This window comes from Hemitrygon akajei, chromosome 6 (genome assembly GCF_048418815.1).
Source record: "Hemitrygon akajei chromosome 6, sHemAka1.3, whole genome shotgun sequence".
NCBI lineage: Eukaryota > Metazoa > Chordata > Chondrichthyes > Myliobatiformes > Dasyatidae > Hemitrygon > Hemitrygon akajei.
In genome coordinates, this window is record NC_133129.1 from 50,551,921 (window position 1) to 50,564,023 (window position 12,103).

The window sequence follows — 12,103 nt, forward strand, 5'->3', positions numbered from 1 at the left end:
ATAAGACAAAAAGTCTCCTCTAACGTATTCTCTTCAAATAAAAAGTAATTTGTCTTTCCATAAACTTTTAAAAATCTTTATCAGATAACAAAGTTAGATTAAATCATCAAAACCTATTTGTTTGAAGAAGACCAGGATATTTAAAGACAGGAGCGCAGGAGCATGATCTGAGACAGCAATCTCTTTATATTCACAGGATCGAACTGATGGAATAATTTGGCTATCAATAAAAAATAATCAGTCCTGGAATATATATGATGGACATGAGAGAAAAATGAATATTCGTTGTCTACTGGATGAATAAAACACCAAGCATCAACAATACCACATTTCATTAAAACAGATGTAATAAGCACAGCTGATTTATTTGGTATCATTAGTTTAGAAGATGAACAATCTAAAACTGGATCTAAGCAACAATTAACATCTCCATCCATCACCAATGAGTACAGACTTAGATCTGCCAAAAATGAAAAACAATGCTTAAAGAAACCTGGGTCATTTATATTTGGGGCATACACATTGGCAAATACCATTAGTTTGTTATTTAGTTTCCCTGATACTATAACAAAATGCTCATTATTATCAGAAATTACTTTATATTGAACAAAGGGAACTTTATTGTCTATAAGGATTGAAACCCCTCTGGCTTTGGCCTGAAATGAGGAATGGAAAAGAGACCCTCTCCATCGATTAAAAAAGGCATGAATTGTCGCACTTACGTACATGGGTTTCTTGAAGAAAAACAATTGGTACCTTAATTTTTTTTAATATAGCCAAAAATCGTATTTCTTTTCACGGAGTGATTTAGCCCTTTCACATTAAAACTAAGTAAATTTATACTTTGATCCATTTTAAAACTATTTATAAGAAAGGTTAAAGTAGCAATCAGAGTAATGTATATTAAACCCAAATAATAAACCTTGAGATATATTAGCTAAGCAACAGAATTGACTAGACTCCCAAATCAGCTTCAAGAAAAGAGAACTCCCCATCCCCCTCCCTCCTCCCAAAGAGAGAAAATCGGTCAAAGAACAACCCCTATTTACCCCCACTGGAAACATCCCCTTAGAAAGCCTGTTGGAACCACTCCAAAGAATTCAAGGTTATTTACTGTTCCAACCAAGACCAAATAATACAGTATTAAACAAGCTTAAACAGATTTATCAAACAGAAAGAGCAATTATTCATACTGAAAAATATTAAACAGCCATTTTTTAATATATAGTATTTCTGTTTTTGCAAGATTTTTAATCTATTCAATATATGTATACAGTAATTTTTTGAGTCTAAAAACTCTTGTGCCTGCTCCTTTGTACAAATGTATTTAAATGATCCAGCTTCCATTGTGATTCTCAGTTGAGCCAGAGAACGAAGAGAAGGCTTAAAATTTTGCCAGTATAGCTGCGACATAACTTTTTAATACTTAACATGTTCTGCCATAACTTCTGATGAAAAATCTTCAACAATATGAATCTTCTGACATTGGTAGTCAATCTTACCTTTTCCATGGGCATCACAAATCAGACGGTCGTTTATTTGAAATTCATGGAAAGATATAATGACTGATCTTGATTTTGATTTTGAAGTCGATCCATAGATAGGTGAACTGCGAGCACAATCAATCAAAGGTAGAGACTTTATAATATCAGGGAATAATTCCATCAAAATGTTTGCAAAGAATTCTTTAGAATTATCTCCTTCTGTTTGCTCTTTAAGTCCCAAGATTCATAAGGTGTTTCTCCTACATCTGTTTTCCAAATCAACAATCTTCTGTCTCAGTATTTCATTGGACTTGGACTGTTTTTCATACAGCTTTTGCAAATCATCCATTCTCTCATCCAGTATAGTAATAACCTCTTCATGTTCCCTTATCTTCTTATCATGCTCGGTTAGAATTGCTTGAATATCTTCTAATTTTGTACCTATTTGTTTAATTTCAGTGCTGATCTGTTGTGAATCAGCTGATGCTTCTTTTCTGAATTGTTGAAACTCCTCAGTAAGCTTTTGAATTGAGCCCGTAATAGCTTCCAAAGTTGCTTTGTTAGTCATAGTAATATAATAACCCATCTAACAGTAGTATTTTAAAAGGTTGGAGACAAAAGTAAATAAGTTAGGAGCACCAGCAGAGAGCTGTTACTCTATTAGCAGCCACCAGGCAAATCCCACCGCAATAGGTCAACGGCAGATGCAATCTCAATGGTTCTTCACATGGCGATAGATCACCTGGACAATACAAACACTGATGTCTGGATGCTGTTCATTGATTATAGCTCTGCATTTAACACAATCATTTCAACACTCCTGATCATTAAGCTACAGAACCTGGACCTCTGTACCTTCCTCTGCAATTGGATACTCAACTTCCTAACTGCAAGACCACAATCTGTGTGGATTGGTGATAATATCTCCTCCTCATTGATGATCAACACTGGAGCACCTCAGGGGTGTATGCTTAGCCCTCTGTCCTACTCCCTCTATACCCATGACTGTGTGGCTAGGTATTGCTCAAATGCCATCTATAAATTGTCTGATGATACAACCATTATTGGTAGAATCACAAATTGATATGAGCTGTTGAGAGACACTGTTTTCCAGTGAGTTGAGTGGTGCCGCAGCAACAACCTGGCACTCAACGTCAGTAAGCCAAAAGTGCTGATTGTGGACTTCTGGAAGGGTAAAATGAGGGAACACAACCAATCCTCATAGAGGGATCAGAAGTGGAGAGAGTGAGCAACTTCAAGTTCCTGAGCGTCAAGACCACTGAGGATCTAACCTGGTCCCAACATATTGATGCAGCTATAAAGACTGCAAGACAGCAGCTATATTTCATTAGGAGTTTGAGGAGATTTGGTATATCACCTAAGGAGCAAATTTCTGCAGATGTACCGTGGAGAGCATTAATAAAGGGTGCATCACCGCCTGGTGTGTTGTGTGGTGGTTGGGGGAGACATTGCACAGATTGAAATAAGCTGCAGAAAATATTTGGACCTGATACGTCATTGAATTGTACAGAAACTGACTGAGCTACACCATCATAAGCATGCTCAGGCATGCACCACTCAACGTCTAGGCCAACATAGAACTTAGAACAATACTGCCCAGAAACAAACTCTTTGACTCTTGATATTGCATGGACTAATTAAACTTCATAGTTAAATCTAACTAAGCTAGTGCCTTCTATCCACTAAAGGTTCATATCCCACCATTTTCTTCATATTCATATACCTATTAAATGCCTCTATTATATCTGCCTACTTTACCACCTCTGGCAAGCTATTCCAGATAGTCTCCACTCCGTGTGTTAAAAAAACATATACAGTATCTTCTTTCGGCTTAACATTACTCACCCTAAATGCCTGACTTTTAGTTTTAGACATTTTGAGCTGGGTAGAAACATAGAAACATAGAAAATAGGTGCAGGAGTAGGCCATTCGGCCCTTTGAGCCTGCACCGCCATTCAGTATGATCATGGCTGATCATCCAACTCAGAACCCTGTACCTGCTTTCTCTCCATACCCCCTGATCCCTTTAGCCACAAGGGCCATATCTAACTTCCTCTTAAATATAGCCAATGAACCGACCTCAACTGTTTCCTGTGGCAGAAAATTCCACAGATTCACCATTCTCTGTGTGAAGAAGTTTTTCCTCATCTCGGTCCTAAAAGGCTTCCCCTTAATCCTTAAACTGTGACTCCTCATTCTGGACTTTCCCAACATCGGAAACAATCTTCCTGCATCTAGCCTGTCCAGTCCCTTTAGAATTTTATATGTTTCAATAAGATCCCCCCTCAATCTTCTGAATTTCAGTGAGTAAAGATATCAGTTGTCAATTCTATCTATGTCTCTCATAATTTTCAAAATTTCTGTCAGACCTCCACTCAGTCTCTGTTGTTCCAGAGAATAAAAAACCTCATTTTTCCATTCCACACACACAAAATGTTGGAGGAACTCCGCAGGCCAAGCAGCATCTGTGGAAAAAACAGAACAGTCAACGTATTGGACAGAGACCCTTCGTCAGGACTGGAAAAAAGGAGGAGAGAAATCTGAGCAAGAAGGCAAGGGAGGGGAGGAAGAAGTACAAGGTAATATCTGATAGGTGAAACCAGGAGAGAGGGAGGGTGAAATTAAGAGCTTTGTGAAAGAGGTAATGGGCTGGAGAAGGGGAAATCTGATAGGAGAAGACAGAAGGCCATGGAAGAAAGGGAAGTGAGAGGAGCAACAGAGGGAGACTACCTAGCACCTTTACACCCTTTCCAAAGTGCACTGATTCTCAACAGTTATAATCTCCAAAGATCCAAGAGATTTGTTCAGTTTGAGTATTTTCTTTCATAAATCAGTAGACTTTCTCTATCATGTTTTTCTCTTCCAAGCTGCTTATTATAATGTTAAAGAAATCAAAGTATTTTCTCTACCACAGATGTTGGGTTCACTGAGTCAATCAGCAGCTTATTCACTTCCCTTTCACTTTCACTCACTGTATCCTTGTTGCTCCAAGCTGCACCCCATTTATGGAACAACAAAGTTATGCAGCTTGGGAAAATGCACTTTCGCCCAACTCTATGCTGATCAATGTTCCTCTCCCTGACACACAAGTATACCTGGACAATCTTACAACCCACCTTGTGTCTGAACCATCAACACCTTCCACTTACTAAATCAATTCCCATTCTCCAAGGGATCTAAGCCCTAGAGTTAGTGCACAGTCAACAAGGAAAGAACCACACAAAGGAAAATAAAGCAGAGAAAGGAGGGGAGATTTCAGACAAAGAGGCACAAATAAGAAATTGAATGATGCAGCAGCAAGGTTGTCAAAGTATGTAATGGTTAAGAGAAAAGGATAGAAAACTTATTAAATAATATCCAGATACTGACAAAAATGAATTATAGTGGGAGCGAAGCAGTTTTAAAAATAATTCCTTATGAAGTTCAAGGATAAGAACATCCAAGTTACAGGTAATCCATTTTTCTGCAACTGTATGAGGCATTGTTCTTCCCTCTGACCTGGGCTACTATATCTGCTAATGTAAATTGAGCTACGGTCTGGAAACTCAAGAGGTTTTTAATACATAGAAACATAAAAAACCTACAGCACAATACAAGCCCTTCAGCCCTCAATGCCAAATATGTACTTACTTTAGAAATTACCTAGGGTTACCCATAGTCCTCTATTTTTCTACGCGCCAGGAGTCTCTTAAAAGACCCTATCATATCTGCCTCCACCATCATTGCTGGCAGTATATTCCATGTACTCACCGCTCTCTGCGTAAAAAAACTTACCCCTGACATCTCCTCTGTACCTACTTCCAAGCACCTTGAAACTGCCATCTCGTGTTAGCCATTTCAGCCCTGGGAAAAAGCCTTTGACTCTCCACAAAATCAATGCCTCTCATCACCTTATACATCTCTATCACGTCACTTCCTATCCTCCGCTGCTCCAAGCAGAAAAGGCCGAGTTCACTCAAACTATTATTATAAGGCATGCTCCCCAATCCAGGCAACATCCTTGTAAAACTCCTCAGCACCCTTTCCATAGCTTCCACATCCTTCCCGTAGTGAGGTGACCAGAACTGAGCACAGTACTCATGTAAGGTCTGACCAGAGTCCTATATAGCTGTAACATTACCTCTCAGCTCTTAAACTCAATCCTAGGGTTGATGCCCCTCTGTTGCTTGTGCATGGGAGGAGGAGGGGGCACTTTGGGATTCCAACATTTTTCTGTCATTCATTCTTTGTATTTTTTTCTCTCTGCTTTGTGGTTATCTATGAAGCATAAGGATTTCAAGTTTTATAGAGTATACATTCTTTGATATTAAATTGAACAATTGAAATTGTGTAAAATGCTGGTGAGGCTTAATTTGGAGTATTGTGTGCAGTTTTGGTCGCCTGCTTACAGGAAAGATGTCAATAAGATTGAAAGAATGTAGAAAAAAGTTACCAATGATGCTACCAGGACTTGAGGACCTGAGTAATCAGGAAAGATTGAATAGGAAAGGACTTTATTTTGTAGAGCGGAGGTGAATGAGGGGAGACTTGATAGAGGTATACTAAATTAAGAGGGGTATAGATCGGGTAATGCAAGCAGGCTTTTTCCAGTCAGGTTGGGTGAGCCTAAAACTAGAGGTCATGTTAAGTGTGAAAGGTGAAGTGGGGGAACTTCTTTTCACAGAGGGTGCTGAGAGTGGGGAAACAAAGTGTCAGCAGAAGTGGTAGATGTGGGTTCAATTTCAACATTTAATAGAAAATTGGATAGACAGATGGATGGAAGGAGTCTGGAGTGCTAAGATCCAGGCAAGTTATTAGTCTGGCATGATTTAGATGGGCCAAATGGCCGGTTTCTGTCCTATAGTGTTCTATAAATCTGTGACATAGTTTGAGTGGCAGCGGTTGAATCACTGCAAAGCCTTCCTGTGAGGTAATGGCAGATACATGCTTCACAGATTCCATTGGGGGACCGCTTTGTTGAGCACCTCCACACCATCCACCAAAAGCAGAGCTTCCCAATGGAGAAGCATTTTAATTGTGATCCTCATTCCCATTCCAACACGTTGGTCCATGACTTACTCCTTCAGGGTGGAGGAGCAACACCTTACATTCCATCTGGATAGCCTCCAACCTGATGGCATGAATACCGATTACTCCTTCAGGTAATTTTTTTCTCCTCCTCCTCCGCTCTTCTTCTGTTCCCCATTCTGGCTTTTTATCTCTTCTCACTTGTCTATCACCTTCCTTGAGTGCCCACCTCCTTCCACTTTTCCTATGGTCCACTCTTCTCCAGCCCTTCATCTTTCCCATCCACCTGACTTTACCTATCACCTTCTAGCTAGCCTCCTTCCCCCCCACCCTACCTTTTTATATTGGAGTCTTCCCCCTTCTTTTTCAGTCCTGAAGAAGGGTCTTGGCCTAAAATGTTGACTGTTTATTCATTTCCATAGAGGCTGCCTGACCTGCTGAGTTCCTCCAACATTTTATGTGTGTGTTGCTCTGTATTTCCAGCATCTGCAGACTTTCTTGTATTTATAATTTACTGGAACCAGCTCTTTCTTGGTGCATGATACTCTTAGTTACGTGCTTTAAGGTTTTTATTACAGCTGTGGTTCAGTGTTAATATTTCAGGGCCTCAGGCTAAATACACAAGGTCCTTCTGGTAATAATGCTAAATATAGATTATTTTACACCAAAGCTATGTATTTCCTTTAGTCACAACATGAACGAAAGAAGTTAAATAAACTCTGCAGGGTGTGTTTAATTGGTGTATGATCAATTGCTAGGTTTTAAAGCCCATGAATGTGAGCTTTTTCCCCCACATGAATTGTAAAAGGGCTGTTATTGTACAATGGACAATACGTTGGCAGTTAAATTGAATCTGCTGCTGTTTTCGGTAGACAAATTTATTGCAATAATCCTATTGGAAAAAATAACAGAGTTTAAAATGCTCTCGGTTATTAATTCAGAAATCCGAGAACAAGTCCAGGGATAGTAGAAATATGCCATTTGTTGCAAACCTCCAGCATCTGCTATGCAATTTCTAAATCTGTACTGTTTATTTCTCACAAATGGCATCTTGCCCTTAGCCTCCCATTGTTTATAAAGAATGCTAGATTTGCATCATAATTGCCTATTAATTTTGCCACAAAAAGTAAGGCTTGGAATTTAACAGCATAATTAGCTTCCTAATGATATGATAATTGGTCATCCAATGCTAATCAACCACTCTTGCCTAGAATGAGTACAATTTAAACTATTTAATCTTATGACTGCATATAGCAAAATGGTGTTTTGAGATTTTATAACTTTAAAATGTGATTACTTTTCTTATCTCTCTTTCTCTCCCACCTCTCTTTATTCACTCTTTTTAAAAATCCATATTTTACTTTCCTCTTATCCATTGTGATATCACTATAATTCTATAATTCACACCTTTCTTAGCCATTCTTCAATGAGCTTCTCTATTGGTCTCTCTTTTTATTCATGTCCCTTTACCCAACTTCTGTCTTTATATTGTTTGAAACTCTGGTCACCCCACCATGGGAAACATGTGAAAACACAAGGTAGGAGCCAAATGAAATACCTGAAAATATTTTTTTTTTAAACTGTGAATGCAGGAAATCTGAAAGTGAAAGAGAAAATGATGGGAAAAATACTCAGTAATCATAAACAAAAGATATTCTGCAGATGCTGGAATCAAGTGTAACACAGGCAAATGGTTGGAGGAACTCAGCAGGTCAGGCAGCATTTATATAGAGGAATAAAGTGCTGACATCTCAGGCCAAGATGCTTCATTCAGCAATCAGGCGGCACTTGTGGATAGAGACAGAATTAAATTTTAGTCTTCGATCTAAAACATTGACTGTTTCTCTTTCCACTGATACTGCTTGACGAGTTTAATTAGTCTCAGGAGAGGACACACTTGGAGTACTGCGTAGAGTTTTGGTCAACTGTTAAAGGGAAGATTGTTTAAACTGAGAGAGTGCAAAAAAGATTTACCAGGATGTTATCAGGAACTAGGGAAAGATTGGCCTGGTCAGGGCATTATTCCACCTAAATTGCAGGAGAATGAGGGGTTGCCTTTTTGAAATGTTCAAAGTTATGAGAAGCATAGATAACTTGAATGGTAACAATAGTTGAATATGAAGGGTATAACTGTAGAGTGAGTGGGGAAAGCTTTCAGAAAGAACCTGAGAGTTAACTTTTTGACACAGTATATAGAAATGAGCTGTCAAGGGAAGTGACTGAGGCAGGTCCAGTAGTATCATCTAAGGAGCATGGAGGGGTGAGGGTTAGAAGGATATGGGCTGAATGCAGGAAATTGGGACATAGACATACATGCCATTTTCTTTACAGTGTTGCACTTGTGCTCACTGATCCGTGAAATACTGAAATCATGCATTCAGCTTTTCAGGACTGAAGCCCAGTCTTGTCTGCAACACTGAGATTGACTTCTTTTCTGAAAGTTGACTGAATCTTTGAAAAAGAAAAAAAAGTTATGTCAAAGCTCTTGATGTGCAATTGGAGCTAGTCTGAACAAGTAATTAAAGCCTAATTTTCCACTGAATCTTATCATGTATCTATTTCAAAGATCCAAAGAAAAAAATATAAAGAACAAAAAATTCTAGAAATTCGAAACAGTAATTATCTTTAAAAGGAAAATTAATGTTTTGAATGTGGATCCCTCATAATAATAAAAATAGCTTTACCTAACTCACTTTATTGGCAGAGGAAGTGGACATTAAAAAGGTGGAAGTGGATCCATTGTGGACAACAGTAGATTAATTAATTTATTTATTTTAAGGTACAGATATGACACAGTAACAGTACCTTTGGTCCAATGAGCATCACCACCCAATTACACCAATGTGACCAATTAATCTACTAACTTGTCTATCTTTGAAATGTGGGAGGGAATGTACACAATGACAGGGGAACATACAGATTCCATACAGACAATGGCAAGAATTGAACCCAAGTTGTTGGTATTGTAATAGTGTTACACTAACAGCTTCTCCCAACTGAATAGCTGGTTGTCAATAGTAAATGAAAATACATTGAACTGGGGAATCACAAAAAACCTTGGAGGTTCGTAGAGTATTACAAAGGATTGTAAGGATTAGGGCCAGGCAGGCTTACAATGTGCTACTTGATATGAGTATGTGGGTAAAGGGTGAATAATGTTTGGTGAAAGTTACGATCAATCTAACAATTTATGGATCTGTGTAAGCTGATAAAGGTAAAGGAGGGAGGACTGATCACAAAGAATATTGTTTGAACATAAGGGTTTCAAAAGCAGTTTGAATGTGGAGCTGGAAAAGCTATAGGTATGCAACCAAAAGGTCATAATTATTACACAGATAGAATTTAAAGCAGTATAGCACTGAAACAGGCCCCTCAGTCCACCATATCTGTTGCTGAACACAATGCCAAATAAACTAAATGTAGCCAGGAATTTTCCCTGTTGTTTCCCCAGTAGGGAACATAGCATGGGACCTTCCACCTCAGGTGGCCTTAAAAGTGTGCTGCCCACCTGCTTGGGCCAGTGTCCAGTCTCTAAGGAAAGGTATGTGGCAGCAAAGCTGATCCTTTTGGTTGATTTATTTTAGTGACCATGTGTACCCGTGTGAGGTATGTTACTTAAGCGGCTCCTTTTGTACATTGCAGGACGGTGTAGGTCCTGGTGTGAGTCACTGAGCCTCTTTTTCAATGCCTTTTGCTTAACTTAAGTTTGTGATATTTGTATGGTTAGTCTTAAATCTCCATGTCAACCTGATGCACCAATGTTATTTTTTTAGACTGGTGTAGTAACTTTGCCTAACACACTTTATTGCACTTTATTTATGATCAATCTGATGATAACTCAGGAGCTGTGCTTCATGTGATATCTGACTTGTCTCTCTATGTACAATGTTTTTAACAAAACTTTTGTCTGTTAATAAAATTTGTTATAACTTTAAACCACCTTGTCAGACTGCCTGCCTTAATGAAGTCCAGAATCTGCCTCTGCTACTGGCTCAGTAGTTACAGATTGGTGCTGCGAGCTCTGGGTCTTAACTGGAGAAAGGGAGTGAGCCTATAGAGAGGCAGGTCAATCTGCACAGTGCTTCACAGTGTGGTGATGAAGTAATAGTTGGCTAAAGCAGTGGCTGCACAGAAGTCGGGCAAACGGGACCGTTAGAGGAGAGTGACCACCATCATTTCAGCACCACTCTGCTTACGCGGCCCCGCAGGTTTGGTGAACTGACATTAATAAATTCCGATTTGTTTGCCAAAAATTTGGAAAATGCCTAACTAACACTGATGTGTTGGTAGAATTGCAAGCTCTTAGAGCAAAGCACAGGCAGGTGAGGAAGCTATGATGCAGCTGAAAGAAACAAAGGAGGTGTAGGAGTGTCAAAAAAAATGGACACGAGTGTGATTACTTCTAACGTACACTTTATTTGACCTGCAAGCAAATAGCGACAATCAATAGTATATCAGAAAAAAAACACACCCCAAAACATAATAACGTGCAACGAACACATGACATACACGACAAGCTTAAGCTTTAACAGTCTGGGTGAATTCTGCCTAATGAAATTAAGGAGTCCCTATAGAGTTCTTTTTGGAACAGTTACAGGAGCAGAAACCGGCAACAGAGCGAGTTGCCTCTTCCATGCACTTCCCCTCTGACGATAGGCCTATCAGCAGGCAGGATGAGTCAAGTTAATCCCCTCAGTCCTGGGAATGTGTTATATATTTGCCAAAAGTGAGAAAGTGTAGGATTTTCTTGGGGAAGGGGGTGTTGCGTTTTGTGAGTGGCTAGAGTGGCTAGATGACCTGATTTCAGTGGTAAGCCTTTGCCCCTTTTCCATTGCTGAAAAGGAGGGGAGGCAAGGCGTGATTAAATGTCGCCTGCAATCTGAACGGTCAGACCCTGAATGCATTTTGGAGATCCTTAGATATATATGGGGAGTCCCTTTCACTCACTAGGCTAGAAAAGCAGTTCTTTGAGAGAACAGTGGGAAGGGGAGTCTGTGCATGAGTACTCCCATGCCTTGATGTCCAGAATGGAAGAATTTAATAATTGCGAGGTGAAGGCAGTGTTGGTGTACCGATTTTGTAGAGAATGTTCACAATATCCAGCTCTGCAGGAAGCTCAAAAAGGTTATTACACAAAACTTGACAATTTTTCTTCATGTTCTTTGCAAAAAAGCTCTTAAGTGGTGGGAGGAGGCAGAGACTGGTGTTGAGGGAATGAGGTGGGGGATGGGGCTAGCTCCTGTGAAATGTGGTGGAGGCTAATGTGGTTTCTTCAGCCATTATTGTCAAACCTGACCCAGTCCTGGACAGAATGATGGATATTTTACAGGAACAATAGGTTTTTATTAACAACTTGTCACAGAAGGTAGGTAACATGCAAGGGCTGGGTTCCAAATGCTCTGGTAGGCAGCAGCCTAGATTTGATTTGTCAGGTCAGTTGATCTGCTTTAAATGCTGAAATGCTGGCCATAGTGCATGAACCTGCCTGTCTTCCCAGTCAAATCATAGGTCAAGGGTTAATTCTGCACCTGTGGCACAAGAGGATGGAAAGACAGCAGGGAAACTTGCTCCCCCTGCAGTGAAGGGCCAAG